The sequence below is a fragment of the Pseudophryne corroboree genome, chromosome 8, assembly GCF_028390025.1.
Source record: "Pseudophryne corroboree isolate aPseCor3 chromosome 8, aPseCor3.hap2, whole genome shotgun sequence".
NCBI lineage: Eukaryota > Metazoa > Chordata > Amphibia > Anura > Myobatrachidae > Pseudophryne > Pseudophryne corroboree.
Genome location: NC_086451.1, coordinates 401868505 through 401888121, shown reverse-complemented (window position 1 = coordinate 401888121; position 19617 = coordinate 401868505). Strand labels below are relative to the sequence as shown.

The 19617-nt window shown below is 39.9% G+C and overlaps 1 protein-coding gene across 3 annotated transcripts in view; it reads right to left on the bottom strand.

The window, feature by feature from the left end:
• Window positions 1-19617, bottom strand: part of LOC134949301 (cytochrome P450 2G1-like) — a 362663-nt gene that overhangs the window by 201966 nt on the left and 141080 nt on the right. The gene's annotated exons all lie outside the window — the stretch shown is intronic.

The window sequence follows — 19617 nt, the reverse complement described above, 5'->3', positions numbered from 1 at the left end:
GGTTGGTATCAAATTCATTATTACATAGGGTTGCAGATTCAAAAATAGCTGAAATTCTTCTTTCAGATCATGCTCTTATCACTCTCACAGTTACACTATCAACCCCACGATTTTAATCTTTTAATTGGTGTTTTCCTGATTATTTAGCTTCTTCGGAAAACTTTAAAAGCTATCTAACACAGTCTTTTTGTAATTATATTTTGGACAATAATAATCATACTGAGGATATTAATCTCTTTTGGAAAGCTTCCAAACCAGTACTCCGGGGTCTTATAATATACTAACTAACCACCAAAAAGAAACAATTTCATTTAAGCTTGTCTCATGCTGTCACAGAAGTCGCATCAACATATTCAAGCTTATTAAATAACTCTTCTGAATCAAATTGATTAAAATACAAATAAGCCAAACTAGTTTATGATACACTTTGCACTAAGCAGGCCAAATTGCATTTTTCCTTTCAATCCAGTAATAATTTCCATTGGGGAACAGACCCAGAAAATTATTAGCAAATTTTGCATGGGCAACTTCAACATATTTCTACTATACACATTGATCATAATAAAACAGTAAGGGATCAGAACAAACTTAATGATGCATTTCTTGAATTTTTTGAGAATCTATATACAGCACCACAAGACTACCCTCAACAGGGTTTTACATTTTTGGAACAAGCAGGACTCTCGTCCCTCACCGCAGATGATAGAGACACTTTAATATCTCCTATCACTGATAATGAAATAGTAACAGTGATTAAATCACTACCTACAGGGAAGACTCCGGGACCAGATGGGTTCTCTGCATCTTATTATAAGCTTCTTTCCCCACAACTACAACCAAACTTTCTAAATTGTATAACTCCACACTTATTAGTAACTCTGCCCCTTCGGATATTAACACTGCTCGGTTAATGGTTTTACCCAAACCTAATAAAGATCCAACCTTGATATCTTCATATAGGCCAACTTCTCTTTTAAATCAAGATTTTAAGATATTCATGAAATTCTCGCTTCTCGTCTCCAGTTAATTCTGCATAAAATATTACATCCAGCTCAAACAGGTTTTTTTTCGTAATAGATATTCAGTATTTTTCAACATAGAAAAATGCAAAGTTATGCATTTTGGGACAAAAAACACACTTGCATCCTTCACTCTAGATGGAGAAAATCTAGGGGTAACTATGGTGGAAAAAGATTTGGGGTTGCTAATAGATAATAGGCTTAGTAACAGTACACAATGCCAAACTGCAGCAAAAAAAGGCAAGTAAAGTGCTTGCGTGCATTAAATGGGGCATTGAGACCAAGGATGAGGATGTAATCCTGCAGTTGTACAAATCATTAGTACGCCCACACCTGGAATATTGCATTCAGTTCTGGGCCCCATATTACAAAAAGGATATCGGGGAACTAGAAAGAGTTCAAAGACGAGCTACTAAATTGATTAAAGGGTTAGAGACACTGGAGTATGAGGAGAGGCTTACTAAATTAAATATGTATTCACTAGAAAAGAGGAGAGTAAGAGGAGACATTATTAATATCTTCAAATATGTAAAGGGTCATTACACGGAGCTAGCAACGGATTTGTTTATTAAAAGAACTCTGTATAGGACGCGTGGGCACTCACTGAGGCTAGAAGAGAGAAAATTCCGTACACAACGTAGGAAAGGGTTCTTCTCCGTAAGGGGAATAAAGATTTGGAACTCACTGCCGGAGAAAGTAGTAATGGTAGACTCTGTAAATGCATTTAAAAACGGATTGGACAAATTTCTAACAGGAAAACATATCAAGGGCTTTAGCATTTAGCATATTGACATTAAAATTATCTGAGAGTGGTAGGAATAATTGCTGTAAATCATTACTAAACCATTACTTCAGCATGCACATTATAAAATGAACAGATTAATGCAGAATACAGGTTGAACCCGATGGGCATTTTGCCTCTTTTCAACCTCACTGACTATGTTACTATGTCACTATGTTAGTACATAATGTACGCTCATAATTGGCAGCCATGTTTAAAATGCACAATTCTCTGGAGAACATAGTTCTCAGCTGTTCTGCCGATAAGGTGTTTGATAGGGTATCGTGGGCTCACCTGATGAGAATTTTCAAAAATCAGTGATTTGGCACTCAATTCATACATATATTTAATGAATTATATCATCAATCGCACACTTTTTTAACTATTAATGCTCACAACACTAGATATTTTAATTTACATCGCAGAACGAGACAGGGTTGGGTCGAAGTCAAAAATATTCATAGAGAGAACATACAAACTACATTATGAGTCGCTATGCTTGCAAATACGCGCAGCGCGCACAGCAATATATGGTAACAAACGCATTTACACAGACATGCCACAAAGAGATATTCAACACATATTTCATACAGCACATAAATGTAACATGTCAACCACCAGATATTATAAGGTTTTAAATGATATAATGGAGTATAACGTCATGTATGTGTATTGTTGGAACAGAGCAAGATGGACATGTTGTGCTTGGTGTCAAAGTAATCAGATTAATAAGTGGATTCATTTGATGCCTGTGATTAGGTTGTAGCACATTGCAATGAGTAGTTATGATTAATGTAGGAATAGGAAGTCACTCTTATAGTAACAAAGAATATTTAATTTAAAGCATGTGGCCAGGAAACCAGTGGCCAACCCCTTTTGATGTCCTCTTCAAGTCTTGCATATGAACTGACCAATGACTCATTATGAATGAGAAAGTTCCCTCCCCTGGACCAATAGCGGGAGACATGTTATCCCCCAACATACACAGTGTATGGCTGATCCCAGACACAAGAAGGTCTGTTGTTTGCTGGGTGCTGTTCGAGATGCTGCTCTGTTTTGCTGATACTCTGCTGCTGTGAGCATTGAGGGAGAGCTAAAGATGGAAGAGACATGGAGAGTGTGTGCATTGAGGGAGATGGTAATTGTATGCTGGCCGTGAACATATGAATTCTTTTGTAACAATTGCTTCCTATGAAAATGTACTTTGTAACCATATATATACTGTACATGTGATATATTGTATACATATCCTTTTAATAACAAATATATACATCAATGAGCTTTGGAACTCAGACAAATGTGTGCGTGTACTTGTTTTCCCTTAAGGGATGTAGTGTTTGCGACGTACAGCGCACTTTTATCGTATATGGTAATAAGATGCGCCTTGCATCAACAACATATATTAGCGCTGGCATTTTAATAATTTTTAGGAAATAGATCTGACGCTATCAGTTGGGGGCGCATCCGCGATATCACGTTCTTAATAATTTCACTGTACCGACGCAGCTGTGGTCTATCAGCTAACGATGGACGCATCTTGATGCTGCTGAATCACATCCGTTTGTTTTTTTGTGTTATCAGTAAGGCGCTGATATAAAATTCAAGGGTCAATATATTTCTCACAATATTTAAAATGCTACACCGTATTTTTATTGTTGCAAAACAAAGTTCAAATAAGTCATATTGTGTTTGATTCAGATTGGATTGTTTATCTGTTAAGTACATTTAAAAGAGCATTTAAAAGTTGGTGCATAGGTATAATATAGCTGTGTTAGCATGCTAAGGCCTAATTCGCATACTTTTAAACCCAGGCCTAAAGTAACTTTTGGTGCTTGTATAGATTGTGATTTCTTTGTGACAAAGGAGCTAGCCACATGGTGTCGTCCATTTTGGGCTAGCCACATGGCTTGTGAATAAGGGGGAGGAGCAGTGGCCATTTTAGGAAGGTCACCCTAACCACTTAGCAAACAGCTGACCTTCATTCTGGTTAAAACAATCAGTTCCCTTTGTCACAAATAAACAACATATATGTACAAAGTTTAACCACACAATAGAAATAAATTTAAAAGGTGGGGTAAAGCATTTGTAGTTATACCATAGCAAGTAACTATCCGATTTTAAAAGCAAATTAATATAATAGTTTGTTTAAATTGTACTACCTCTGGAACAAGCTATCAGTCAAAGGGAGTGATATTTTTCTGTACAGAAAAACACTGTGTATTAGTGTGAGTGGAAGGTAGGAGTTGACGTATTGAACCCCGGAAACCGGGAATCCCATGGAGATGCTGAGTTAGCAGAGGCTCAGCGGCGTGTAAGGATCGCAACCTTGCGTATTAATCAGGTATTGAGGCACGTAGTGTGTGTTTGTAAAATGTGCAAAGGAGCGTGATAGAGTATAGATTGTGAAGGTTTTAGTGTTATGCTCTGGCTGTGGAGTGCAGCTTGTGAATTCGACTCCAGTGATCGTAGGGCATATAGATAACAATTATCTATATGCTGTGCGATTGGACAACGTGTTTGTGTGTGCGATACGTGGCGCAAAGTGATACCATTTGCGCTCTTTTGCATAAATTGCGTCATCATACGCGCTGTGTAACGTATACGCAAACGTGATTTGTGTATAGTAAAAGGAATTTTCGCTGACTCTCTCAGGAAAATCTTCCTAGGTAAGGCATTCACTGGAAAGGGTGATCGATAAGTTGTTTCTCATCCTACAAAACTTCCAGTGGATAGAGACCAGATTCGGGTAGGATCCTCACTGGTACGCGGCGGTCACTATTGGAGTGAGTCGTGGTAGTTCAGCGGAGAAGGAGTTGGTGAGAGAACTCTGAGGGCTTTCACCGTTTGCTCGTATTGTACATTTGGGGATTGTGTCAAAAGTCCGAGATGGGAACCAAGTGAACAAGCAAGAAACATTCGGCAGGCAGGGTTTTGCTGGATAGCGGAGGCCAAGAGGGCCCGTTTGGTTTATTGTGGAACGTACTGTGTGAAAACGTGCATAGGAGATAATGTGTGGAAAGTCTGGTCCACACGGAAAGGCTTTTGGGTGACGAATGGGTGCGAATGACAGTGGATGATAAGGCATAACTTCCTAGGGTTGGTGAGTTTGATCCTGCGGTAATGCAGGTAGTATGTCTAACCAAAGTCATATAAGACAAGAACGGAAATATAATAACTGTTTGAACTTGTAGCAACAATAAATAAGTATACAAAATAGAGAAAGCAAGTACACCACCATATGTAGATGTGGAAGCAGTTTCGGCCAGCATACAAACTATAGAAAATATGAAAAATATGAATGTAACCTATAAATGTACTAATGAATGTCAAAGTTTTTTTTTAGGAGGAGAAGGCGACCTGACTGGTTTCAGCCATTTCTCATGCACTCAGAGGAGTATCCAATTGGTAAAAGAGGAGCAGTAGCCTGCGGGAGAAGTGGCTGAGACCAGTGGAACTGGTAAGTAAGGAGTCATTCGAGTACATATATAGTAAAACCCAAAAATAAAATAAAAATCAAGTAAGTAACGTCATAAATGGAGAATAACCTGTCCGCACATTAGTATTTGCCAGTAGGAAAGCGGACAGAGATAGGGTAACCCCCGGGTATTTCTTTTTAGTTACCATAGGTGGAGCCATGGATATAGCTTATCTAGACTTTAGTAAGGCTTTTGACACAGTTCCACATCGCAGACTGCTAAATAAACTTGAAAGTTTGGGATTGGATATTAGGATTATTGAATGGATAAGATCTTGGTTGAAGGATAGAAAACAGAGAGTTGTGGTAAATGGAGTGCATTCACAGGAGGGAAATGTTACCAGTGGAGTACCCCAGGGATCTGTACTTGGACCAGTGCTTTTTAATATCTTTATTGGTGACATTGCAAATGGCATTAAAGGGAAAGTATGCCTTTTTGCAGATGACACAAAGGTATGCAACAGGGTAGACACACCAGGTGGGGTAAAACAAATGATTGAGGATCTAGGTAGACTAGAGGAATGGTCAAGAGTCTGGCAATTACAGTTTAATGCCAAAAAATGCAAAATCATGCACTTGGGTCTCAAAAATCCTAAAGCTAAATACAGTATTAATGGCACTATACTGGAAACTACTGAGGAGGAAAGGGATCTAGGAGTCACTATTTCAGATGACTTAAAGGCAGGTAAGCAATGTAACAAGGCAATGAGGAAGGCTCGTCAGATGCTTGGCTGCATTGGGAGAGGAATCAGCAGCAGAAAGAAAGAAGTAATAATGCCACTGTATAGGTCATTGGTACAGCCTCATCTAGAATACTGTATTCAGTTCTGGAGGCCATATCTTCAAAAGGATATTAATACATTAGAAACTGTACAAAGGAGGGCAACTAAAATGGTGCATGGCCTACATCACAAAACATACCCAGAAAGACTAAGAAATCTCAATATGTATAGTTTGGAGCAGAGAAGGGAAAGGGGGGACATGATAGAAACTTTCAAATATATCAAGGGTTTTAACAAAGTCCAATAGGGAAACATTCTCCAAATGAAGAGAAGCAATAGGACACGAGGACATGCACTGAGACTGGAGGGGGGGGAGGTTCAGGGGAAATTTGCTTAAAAATTATTTCACAGAAAGGGTAGTGGACAAGTGGAATAGCCTCCCATCAGAGGTGGTAGAGGCTAAGACAGTAGAGCAATTTAAACATGCATGGGATAGACATAAGGATATCCTTACAAAGAAATAAGGATCAAATAAGGTTAGAGATAAAAATATATAAAAAAAAAAGGGGCAGACTAGATGGGCCAAGTGGTTCTTATCTGCCGACAAATTCTATGTTTCTATATAAGAAGTATTCATTTCTAGTAATGCCCCTAGTCTAGATGAACTCGGAACTGTTGGACCATATACAGACCCTTTATACGGGATGAGAAGGATTGAATGAATACTTTGCATGACCTAGAAGCTTGTTTTTTTTTCTTTTGCAGTACTAGAAAATTCTCCATCTGGATAAGATCACTGGTAAACACTAATTCGGCAAATGGGAGGAATGAAAGAAGTGCAACATTACCCTTTGACAAAACCTGCTGAAGTTACGATTGGGCCTCTATGATGCTAAACCCTTTCCTTTTTTTCCTAGAAGCAGTGGCCCCTGACTAACTTAATCGACAGAGATTTTGTTAAATGTGAAATACATATATTGTACTCCCGTTCAGGAAGTACAAGGTATGTTAGATACCCTCAAAGACTAATGTTGCATTCCACTGTTCTAGATTCATGTCCATCACAGGTAGAGGAAATTATCTCACAGATACCGGGTTCCCTATGAACTTAGGATGGACAGGACACTGGATTGATGGTTGAGGTAGTCCCAGTAGTGACACAGCATGCACAAGCTTTAAGGGGGGTAGACCAAGTAGTTAATCAATTCCCTGTAGTGCCCAATCCAGTTGTCATTTTCATAAAATTCCCTCCACCTTTACAAACTTATCTGTCACCAACCTCTATTCTGTTTTCTTCATAGTTTTGTTCTTCATCTTTGCGTTCACACAGGGTGGTACAATACATGGACCTGACTCTCCCAAGATTATGAGTGATAGCCTGAGTATTGTCTCCCAAGCCCTGCATGACTATTTACAGTCCTTTCAGCCTGAGAGTGGGTCGGTGCTAATACAATATGTTGATGACTTGTTATTGTGCGCTGATTCATTTGAGTCATTCCTGGCAGATACGAAGCAGTTTCTGTTTCGTCTCTTCCAAACAGGACACCAGGTAAAAAAAGGTATTTGACCCTTGTCCTACACAAGGGATAAACTACAGTTGTGTAGGACAAGGGCCAATACCTGCGACGTAGTACTGGTACATGATTTGACAGTTCAAACACCACATGCCTTATTGGTCCTTCAAAGTTTTGCCCGAACCCGGTATGTCTCATCAGCACGATGGCACCAGTATATCACTGCAGTGTGCTTTGTCATGCACAAAGGGTGGAGGATTAGAATACTGGTGAAGGGAAATTTTGTATAGACACTGATATGCATGATGGTATGGAATATCTCAATCAGACCTTTACTACGAGACCAGGCATAAGGGACAGCCCATTGATGAACACAGACCTGATATTTTCTTCTTCTTTTTCTCCTCTAGAGATGTTTTTTTCTTTTTTTTTTAGAGATGCTCATTGTACTCTACATTGCAAACACACAACAATTAAATTAAGATGCAAATTTGTGTTCTCTACAAGAAAAGGAGGTCTGGAAGGCGAAGGGGTATGGTTAGGAGTCCTCAGGACTCTGGAGAGATGGACAAGGTAAGCCAGTGGCCCCCAGGACGTATATCCCAAGCCTAGCTGAGGCGGCACATAATCTGACTCACCTAGGGTAAGGAAGGTATGTGGAAATTGGTAAGAGCTTACTGGTGTGTACCAGGGTTCTCTTCTAAGGCAAGCAGGAAAGCAATGACCTGTCTTACTTGCATGAGGCAGAACATTTGATAAGGTAGTACCAAAAGAGCCATCCCATACTCCTCCTGCAGACGGATTTTTTCAAGTAACACAAATCGACTTTGTACAGTTAACACCCTTTAGGAATTATTGTTATGTATTGGTGTGCGCTGATGTTTTTTCATACTGGGTAGAGGCATTTCCTGCCTCCACAAGTACTGCTGTGTTTACCGCAAAGAAAATTGTGCAGAACTTTGTGTGTAGATATGGTATCCTTAAGAGTAGGAGCAAAGTGATAGCTTGAAATTGGACTATTTTCATCATAGACACTGCCACTAGTGTTATGTAGCATCGGAACCACTCCCAGATCCCCATTTAACGAAATCACCCTCTTTGAATTTTTTTTTTTTTGGAACACAACCTCATGTCATGATTGATCCAGACAATGATCAGAAATACACCAATGAGGTGACAGTACAGTACCTGATCGAGATGAGCCAGCATTTGAGAACTTGACAAAAGAACTTGAAACTTGATTCCTGGTATGCCAAATACTAACTGTCTTTATTGTGAACCAAGAGACCAGTCATTGTAATTGATTTGCTATGAACAAGACAAGATTTGTTTTTTTCTTTCTTTCTTTTTCCCGCTGACAAACATTTTTTTTCAGGACATTCTATTTTTGTGAGGTTTTTCATGAGGAGTCGAGTGTGGGACTGGAACTGGTTCTGGAGAAAGGAGTGATGTCTTTATAGGATCCCAGTATCAGCCTATCACTTTGTTAAAGCCAGAGAAAATCAAAGGTCTAGTAGTTATGGAGTTCGGAGGTAACGTGATAGGCTATTGTCTGAGGAATACTGTATTTTGTAGTTATTATGACCCCATAATTGAAGATGAGTGCATCCAGAGATGTCAGTCTAGCAATAAGGCAGCATTTGACAGACATCCCTTGAGTGATTACCACTCACTAGTGGGTAAGGTTTTAAACCAAAAGGAATGTTGGATGTGCTCACAGGTACCTCTAAGATGAAATTATGCAGGATTAGTGCCATATTCTTTAGAGTTAGCTGAGGTACTTGAATTACACAGGGGGGGGGGACCGGTGGACAAGGAATATCATATAACTAGACCCCCTAGTCTTAAGATCCACCAGTACCATAGATAAATCCCTGGTATGTTTAAATCTCACCAATTTCAGGAAATCAGGACATTGGGAGGTAATCAGGAACAATCAGACAATGGCTATTCATGCATAGCAGATAAAGAGCTCATTAATATATGTGGACAAAAAGTTTGAGTGGCTCTCCCCGAACTCCGAAGGTTTATGTTATGTAGGAAGGACACTACTAATAACCCTTGTTCAATGATGAAACAGACCCAGCATACGTTCCAGAAACGGAAACAATGTTCAGAGAGTGATAGGAATATATACCATGAAAATTTTATATGTCTCTTTCACGATTTGTTTGTGCTTTCTCCCTCTACCCACCAGAACCTCTATCGAACCTGAACATCAGTGTACAAAGACGTAGGTATATGTAAGTGTGAAACATTCATTCAAATCAGACATCATAGACCATAGCACTGTCCCAGCATACTCTATAGGTTGAATGTCATCCCAAACCCAACCAGTGGTCCCGTGACCGCCGAGTGCATATAGAGGATGTCTCGTCCTCCTCCCCGTCTTCCCCAAATTTAGCCAAATGTCTGATTTGCGAAAGTAATACATACGTGTGTCTAGGTCACCAATTATTGTTTGAAATATTTTTCTTCTGTTAATAATTTATGGCAGTTATTGTTTACTGCAAAATGGTGGACTGTCAAAGTCAAAAATATTACATAGAGAGAACATGCAAACTCCACACATTATGAGTCGCTATGCTTGCAAATACGCACAGCGTGCACAGCAATATATATGGTAACATACGCATTTACACAGACATGCCACAAAGAGATATTCAACACATATTTCATACAGCACATAAATGAAACATGTCAAGCACCAGACATTATAAGGTTTTAAATTATATAATGGAGTATAACGTAATGTATGTGTATTGTTGGAGCGGAGCAAGATGGACATGTGCTTGGTGTCAAAGTAATCAGATTAATAAGTGGATTCATTTGATGCCTGTGATTAGGTTGTAGCACATTGCAATGAGCAGTTATGATTAAATGGAGGAATATGAAGTCACTCTTATTTTAAAAAAGAACATTCCATTTACAGAATGTTGCCAGGAAACCAGTGGCCAACCCCTTTTGATGTCCTCTTCAAGTCTTGCATATGAACTGACCAATGACTCATTATGAATGAGAAAGTTCCCTCCCCTGGACCAATAGCGGAAGACATGTTATCCTCCAACATACACAGTGTATAGCTGATCCCAGACACAAGAAAGTTTGTTGTTTGCTGGGTGCTGTTCGAGATGCTGCTCTGTTGTGCTGATACTCTGCTGCTGTGAGCATTGAGGGAGAGCTAAAGATGGAAGAGACATGGAGACGAGTGTGTGCATTGAGGGAGATGGTAATTGTATGCTGGCCGCGACCGTATGAATTATTTTGTAACAATTGCTTCCTTTGAAAATGTACTTTGTAACCATATATATACTGTACATGTGATATATTGTATACATATCCTTTTAATAACAAATATATACATCAATGAGCTTTGGAACTCAGACAAACGTGTGCGTGTTATTGTTTTCTCTTAAGGGATGTAGTGTTTGAGACGTACAGCGCACTTTTATCGTATATGGTAATAAGATGCGCCTTGCGTCAACAACATATATTAGCACTGGCATTTGAAATAATTTTTAGGAAATAGATCTGACTCTATCAGTTGTTCTTTCTCCTAGTTTTTGTTCAACTTGACTATAGACCCTCTTTTCCGACATTTTTTGAAGTAAGATAAATGGCATCGTATAAGACTTGACAAAATTTAACTTAAATTCTCGGCATTTGCATATGACGTTTAACTTTATTTTAGTAATCCACTTAGTGCACTTCCACATTTACTTTCTATATTAAACTTATTTGAATTGATATCAGGATTTAAAATTAACTATGCTAAAATGGAAGCATTGGCTTTTTTTCCAACAACAAAATTTTGATGGGGAACATTGGCCCTCATTCCGAGTTGTTCACTCGTTATTTTTCATCGCATTGCAGAGATTTTCCGCAAACTGCGCATGCGCAATGTTCGCACCGCGCCTGCGCCAAGTAAATTTGCTAAGAAGTTTGGTATTTTACTCACAGCTTAACGAAGAAATTTCTTCGTTCTGCTGATCGTAGTGTGAGTGACAGGAAGTGGGTGTTACTGGGCGGAAACTGGCCGTTTTAGGGGAGTGTTTGGAAAAACGCTGCCGTTTCTGGGAAAAACACGGGAGTGGCTGGAGAAACGGGGGAGTGTCTGGCCGAACACTGGGTGTGTTTGTGACGTCAAACCAGGAACGACAAGCACTGAACTGATTGCACTGGAGGAGTAAGTCTCGAGCTACTCAGAAACTGCAAAGTAAAATCTTTACGCAATATTGTGAATACTTTGTTCGCACTTCTGCTAAGCTAAGATACACTCCCAGAGGGTGGTGGCTTAGCGTGTGCACTGCTGCGAAAAGCGGATAGCGAGCGAACAACTCGGAATGAGGGCCAATGTGCACTGCAGGGAGGGCAGATATAACGTGCAGAGAGAGTTAGATTTGGGTGGGGTGTGTTCAAACTGAAATCTAAATTGCAGTGTAAAAATAAAGCAGCCAGTATTTACTCTTCATAGAACAAAAATAACCCACCCAAATCTAACTCTCTCTATGCATATGTTATATGGTTTTGGCCATTAGCTAACAAATTTGCTGCTGCGATTAGATCTGAATTAGGTTCCATGGCCCTCATTCCGAGTTGTTCGCTCGTTAGCTGCTTTTAGCAGCATTGCAAACGCTAGGCCGCCGCCCTCTGGGAGTGTATCTTAGCTTAGCAGAATAGCGATCTAAAGATTAGCAGAATTGCGAATAGAAAATTCTTAGCAGTTTCTGAGTAGCTCGAGACTTACTCCTACACTCAGGCCGTTTCGTTGACATCACAAAAATGCCCTGCGTTCGGCCAGCCACTCCCCCGTTTCTCCAGACACTCTCGCGTTTTATGCTGGCACGCCTGCGTTTTTCCGCACACTCCCAGAAAACGGTCAGTTTCCGCCCAGAAATACCCACTTCCTGTCAATCACACTCCGATCACTTCAACGAGGAAAATTCTTCGTTCGGACGTGATTAAATCTACTATGTTTTGTGCTAAAATACTTAGCGCATGCGCACTGCGTACCATGCACATGCGCATTTTTGCCTTAATCGCTCCGTTGCGAAAATCGGCAACGAGCGATCAACTCGGAATGACCCCCCAAGTGCACTACAGGTGAGGCAGATATAACATGTGCAGAGAAAGTTAGATTTGGGTGGGTTAATTTGTTTCTGTGCAGTGTAAATACTGGTTGCTTTATTTTTACACTGCAATTTAGATTTTAGTTTGAACACACCCCACTCAAATCTAACTCTCTCTGCACATGTTATATCTGCCCCAACTGCATTGCACATGGTTTAGCCCATTACAGGAAAATGTTGTTTTGCAATCAACCTTGAATTAGGCCCAAAGTGCACTAAGGTAAAGTACACTAAACATTTATATATATATATATATATATATATATATATTTTTTTTTTTTTTCTTCTTTTGAAGTTGCAGCTCAGTTTACACTGTGTGGAGTCACAGGGCTTTGAACAAAGGGGTTGATTCAGACCTGATCGTAGTTGTGCCAAATTTAGCACATCTATGTTCAGTTTCTCTGACATGCGGGGGGACGCCCAGCACAGGGCTAGTCTGCCCCACATGTCAGGCCCTACCTCACTGTACGGGTGCGAAAGTATTGCACAGCAGCAGTGCTTTCACACCCGCCAAGTAGCTCCCTCCCTGGCAGGCGGCTATAGACCGCATTTCGGGTCACAGCGACTGCATGTGACTACATGCAGCCATTGCCACCTGTTCCCACAATGGTCCGGACATGTCTGCATCTAAATCCGTTGGCACGTCCCCTCTTGCCCTGCGATCACCTCTGCCTGTCAATCAGGCAGAGGCGATCGCAGCCCTGAGATGCTTTTGCATCTCACTGGTTTTCACGGGGTGCAAACACGCAGTGCGCCCTATGTGCATGTGCACTCATGCAAGGGCTTCAGGATGCGATTACTATCGTACCAGCGATCAGGTCTGAATTAGGCCCAAAGCACACTAGGGTAAAGCACACCAAACAGTACAAACAATAGAAATTACCTATATATCGTTTCTTTAATTAGCTTTTTTGAACTCACAGCTCGTTTCAGATTACTATTACTAATTTCATCACTATTGAATACTATATGTATTTTTCTTCACTCACAGATGGCATCTTCCCAACTTAATCACCTGCAGATTTGAATCCTCTTCTAAGTTGTGTCATCCAAATAAAAAATAAGATTCAATAAAAAAATAAAAAAAGTTTTAAATTCCCCCCCTTTTTGTACTTATTTATTTATGTTTAATTCCAACTGCAGCATTATGGTAGTTTGACCCTATGTGTGGGGGGTGCATTTAGAATTCTAAGTCATCCTAAACTTTCATCTCATATATACATATATATATATATATATATATATATACACACACACGGTCATGTGACCGGCGCTCGGGATACCGGCGGTCACCATCCCAATGCCAGGATCCCAAGCGATCAAAGTACCAGCATACAGAATGCCGAACAACAGGGACTATTCCACGACACCCTAGAACCTGAGAATAGAACCTGTGGCGAGCACAGCGAACCTGCAAGGTGCTTTTTTGTGCTTGCCCCCCCCCACGGCATTCTGGCTGCCGGTATTCCGGGGTCAGTATACTGACCGCCGTGATCCCGAGTGCCAGTCTCCCAGCCCCAACCATATACTGTATACTTCTACCAACTCAAGATTTTTTTTTGTATAATCTGATTTTTATTGAAAGAAGATAAATTGCATTGAAATAACAATAAACAAATACAATACACGTAGCATCATAGACTAGATTATGCCACAAATGTTGCAATGAAGTTGTGTACTTCTAGTAGAGTGTCCAACAAAATATTGAATTATTTTCATTCAATACCAATATAGTTCACAATTTAAACCATTATTTTTTTAGAAAAAAAAGGGAGAGAAAGAGGAAAGGAAACAGAGAAAAAAAGGGGAGGGGGAGCACCCAGGGAGGGGCACTAGTTCCAAAATGTACACTGTGACAGGAAAACCTCTATTGTATCATTGTTGAGAGATACATAGTTTATAATTATCTTTAGTTTTAAAATCAAGCCAGGGAGACCAAGTGGCCCTAAATTCGGAGGTTCGGGATGTGGAGGAGAGAAGTAAATCCTCCATAATCATATAACTATCTATTCTGCGGAACCAGGCTTTTCGTGTGGGTGGGGAGGAGGATTTCCACAGGACAGTTATAACTGCACAAGCTACATTGCTAACATGTTTCAGCAGAGATTTCTTATATCTGGGTACTGAGAGTGAGGAATGACCCAATAGCCAGAAAGCAGGGTATTCTGGCATTTGAACACTTATTATCTTGTTTGAGATCTTTATTACATCGTCCCAAAAGGGTCTTAAATGTGGACAGTCCCACCAAATATGAATCATTGTACCTGTTGCTGAAGAGCAGCGCAAACATTTGTTTGAGGAAGCAGAAAACATTGTATGAAGAAGAGAAGGGTACCTATACCAACGGGTTAGTATTTTATATTGGTTCTCTCTAATTTGAATACATATAGAGCTAGCGTGAGTTTTGAGAAAGATAGATTCCCTTTCTTTCTGTGAAAATGTTAAATTAAGATCTTTTTCCCATGCGAGGGCAAAAGATGGTTTGGATTCAGATTGGGAAGTTTATAGCATTTTATATAAAATAGAGATAGAATGGTCTAGGGGTTGGGGGAAGCGCAAAGCTTTTCAAACGGAGTTAACTCGCGGGCAAACGCCAAACGTTCAGGATTAGTTAATATAAATATCTAACTTGTAGAAATTTCCAAAAATCAGTCTGTGGGATGTCCCAATTCTCCCTAATCATGGAGAACTGTTTCACATGAGAAGTTGCAATCAGCTGGCCGACCCTGAAGAGACTCAGTCCATTTAAAAAAGTGACAAGGGTTAAAACCTGGTGGAAACTCGCGATTAGCTAAAAAAGAGGTCTATGGGCAAGAAGAAGAAGAAATGGAGGGCATACGTCGTAAATTTTTCCAGACAGCTATGGTAGGAGTGATCGTCTGGTGAGGAGAGGAGAGTTTTGGAAGCTGGGGTAACCAAGGAAAAATCTCAAGGTGTTGTGATATACAAAACCTTTCGAGTATCACCCATTGCTTTATATCTCTATTCTTGGTCCAATCAAGCACTCTATTCAATAAAACCGCATAATAATAATTTTTTACATTTGGTAGTTGAATACCACCAGAACTAGTAGATCTAGAAAAAGTAGAATAACCAATTCTGGGTCTTTTATGGAACCAGATAAACTGTTGAATCAGGCACTGAATGGATTGGAACCAAGAATTTGGAATAGAAATCGGTAGAGTTTGGAAGAGGTATAACAGTCTTGGGAGAGTATTCATTTTAATTACATTAACTCTTTCCAGCCAAGACAAGTGTTTAGAATGCTATACTACTATATACTATAGTCATTACGAATTACAGGTATTATTGGTGCAAAATTCAAGGTAAATAGTTGAGAAAGATTGTTTGTTAATTTAATTCCTAGATAAATAATGTAATTCGATTTCCATGAGAAAGGGAATGCTTGTTGAAGCCCCCTAATCGTAGAGGGGGGAGCTGAGATATTAAGTCAGCGGATTTAGAAAAATTTATTTTAAAATTAGATAGTTTACTAAAGGCATCAAATTCTCGCATTAGATGTGGAAGAGATATGGTGGGGTTAGATATAACCGCTAGAAGGTCGTCAGCAAAAAGCACCAGTTTGTATTCCTCTCCATCAATCTGGAGACCTGAAATATTAGTATTATTCCTAATAGCTCTTGCTAATGCCTCAATACATAATACAAAGATCAAGGGAGAGAGGGGGGCAGCCCTGTCTTGTGCCATTACTAATACCAAAAGGGTCAGAAAGAGTACCATTAATTCTTACTCTGGCTGTAGGAGAGGTTTATAAAGCCATAATTCTATTAAGCGCGATAGGTCCCAGGCCCATATGCTCCAGCACAGACCTCATGAAGTCCCAGTTAATTCGATCAAATGCTTTTACAGCATCCGTTGAAAGCAATATTGTGGGCAATCGCCTGTGACAAGCTAAGTGTATCAAATTCAAGACCTTGGTGGTGTTATCTTTAGCTTCCCTGCCGGGGACAAACCCCACTTGATCCCTGTGTATAAAGGATGGAAGAAGGTTATTTAATTTAATAGCCATGAGTTTAGTGTACAACTTTAAATCAACATTCAAAAGTGAAATAGGTCTGTAGCTGGAGCATAATGCGGGATCCTTCCCTTGTTTAGGAATTACTGTTACATGTGCCTCTAGGGACTGAGGAGAAAAATGTGATGTAGCAGAAATGGCGTTATAGGCATGAAGCAATAAAGGTGCCAAACTATCTTTAAATATTTTATAATATGCTACTGTAAAACCATCTGGTCCAGGGCTTTTATCCGATGGAGATAAAGAGATAACATGGTCAAATTCTTGCATGGTGAACGGTCGCTCTAACAGTTCTATATCTGTCATTGAAAAAGTAGAGTAATCCATTGCTAGTAAATAGTTCCGAATCTGTGGTATCGATGTCGATGGGTTAGTATTATTCGAGGTCCGCTAGATTATATAGAGTCAAATAGTATTGTTTAAAACAAGATGCGATTTCTGGGGTTTTAGAGTGAGGAAGGTTATTTGTATTTTCATTAAACTAATAAATGATGTAGAATGTTGTGTACGAAGGGTACATGCCAATACCTTACCTAGCTTATTGTCCCATTGGTAATAACAATTTCGACATTTACGCAAAGAGTGTATAGTTTTGTCAGAGAGCACTTTATTTAATTGGGCTCTAACATCAATTAAATTTTGTGTAGATCTCTCCAGACAGAGAAGATTTATGAGCTGATTCTAGGGTCTGTATCTGTTGTAAAAGGTTAGTTATAAGGCTGTTTTCTGTTTATTCACGTAGGTTCCCAGCTGAATCAGTTTACACCGGATGACACATTTATGTGCCTCCCATACTATAATTTTGGACACCTCAGGAGTTTAATTCAGTTCAATATAATCAGATAAGGTCTTTTCGAGCTCAACTTTACAATAGGCATCTTGCAAGAGAGATTCATTTAAACGCCATGACCATTGACCCAGGGTTGGTGCCTGGAGTGAAAGAGTCATTGGTATAGGAGCATGATCTCACCATGTGATTGGACCTATATCGGCATCCAAAAGAAGGGGAAGGTGTCGATGGTTTAAAAATAGATAGTCTAAACGGGAATAGACCTGGTGGGGATGGGAGTAAAAAGAATAGTCTCGAGTAGTGGGATGGAGAACCCTCCAGGAGTTGGCTAGCTGAAGCTCATGAAAGACTTTCCGAACTTGGGAATGCTTGCACTTTGAAAATCTAGGGACTGCATTGGAAATATCTACTGTGGGATTCAGGGACCAATTACAGTCACCCCCTAATACAACAACACCCTTCAATAGGGAATCAAATTGTGACAGAAATGAGGCAAAAAATCGTGGTTGGGCTTGATTGGGAGCATATAACACAATAAAGGTGAAAACTTGTTGAAAAATTTGACAGTTTAACAAGAGTAATCTTCCTGCAACCAGCTTGTGAACTACCATGTCCGTGACAAGAAGTTTTTTGGAAAATAAAATAGCTACCCCTTTGGTTTTACCGTCTGGATTATTGCTAAAAAACGACAAAGGAAAATGGCGGTCCGATAAAGAGGGAAGCCGCGAGCCTGTTCTAAAATGTGTTTCCTGGATTAAGGCTACATCTACCTTATCCATCCATAACGATCTAAGCAGTTTAGATCTTTTTTAGGTATATAAAGACCTTTAACATTATATGAGGAGATTTTAATTTGAGATGGAACACTCATGAGGTCCAAGTTAAGGGAGTCAGCAGCACGGTTCCCAGGGAGACTACTAAGGAAAAGAAACAATCAAAATACAAAAAAACCCCAAAAAACAAGATAATAACATTAAAAAAATTCTAACAATATTGAAACACCCGCTGTGGAGACCACGTCCTAACTGTAGGATCACGGCTCCAAGAATTAGTAACATACTAAGCGGGCAAGGGGACAAGGGAGTCATCGTCAAGGGACGCACATATAAAATAGCAGATACAATCATCTTACTATCATTTACGATAGAACATATAAGCATCTAGCACCGAAATATAGTGAATAACATATAAAAAAAAAAAAACAACAACCATATTTGACGAGAGAACTTCGCAAATACAGTAAATCTATCAAAGAAACAAGAGAAAATTGTAAGAGAGACCTCATCACCGCTAAGAAGCGATGAAACTAACACACTGGAGAATCTAGACAATAGAAAGAGGACCCAGTCAGGTATTGTCCGTATCAGAGGAAACTGCAGCAGCGGTCGGAGCATTCGTGGCATAATGTACTGTCTGCCAGGGGGTGCTTCTATGTTGGCATTGAGGCAATTTCAATTGCAGGATTTCTACCTCCCAGACCGTGATGGTCATCTTTGGTAGACCCTGCGTTGCACAGAAGGATGGTAAATCAGAAGAATTCTGTAGGAAGAGCACTTTCCCAGAATGTGAAACTTGTAGGTTAAAGGGGAACCCCTAGCGATATTTTAGTTGTCGTTTGCAAAGTTCGTCCGTTAACGGCTTCAATGCCTTACATTGTTGAAGTGTGTGCCAGGACAAATCTTGATAAAGAAAGATCGGCGTTCCATTAAAATCTACTCCATCCAATAGGCGCACCTTGTGCATTATTTCTTCTTTTTGCTAAAATAGTGCAAGCAGCAAATTACATCGCGGGGTCGATCTGAGGAGAGTCCGCAAGGTTTGAGAGCACGATGAGCCCTGTCAAAGACAATAGTGGTGTTTGGCTCGTTTTCCAATAATTCATTGAAAATCTTCGTAAGAGCATCTATCAGACCTGATTGTGGGACATCCTCTGGAAGCCCCCTTATGCAAATGTTATTCCGTCTTCCCCTATTGTCCAGATCCGTCATTCTGTTTTGAAGAGAACGTATTTCCATGGTTTGAGCCATTAGGATATCCTGTAAGGACCGGAAAAGTGTATCAGAAGTATCTTGGGTTTCTTCAACAGCTGTCAGCCTGTCCAATAGTTGTGAAATGTCCTTCTTAACTGTTGCCAATTCCTGTCTAATCGTA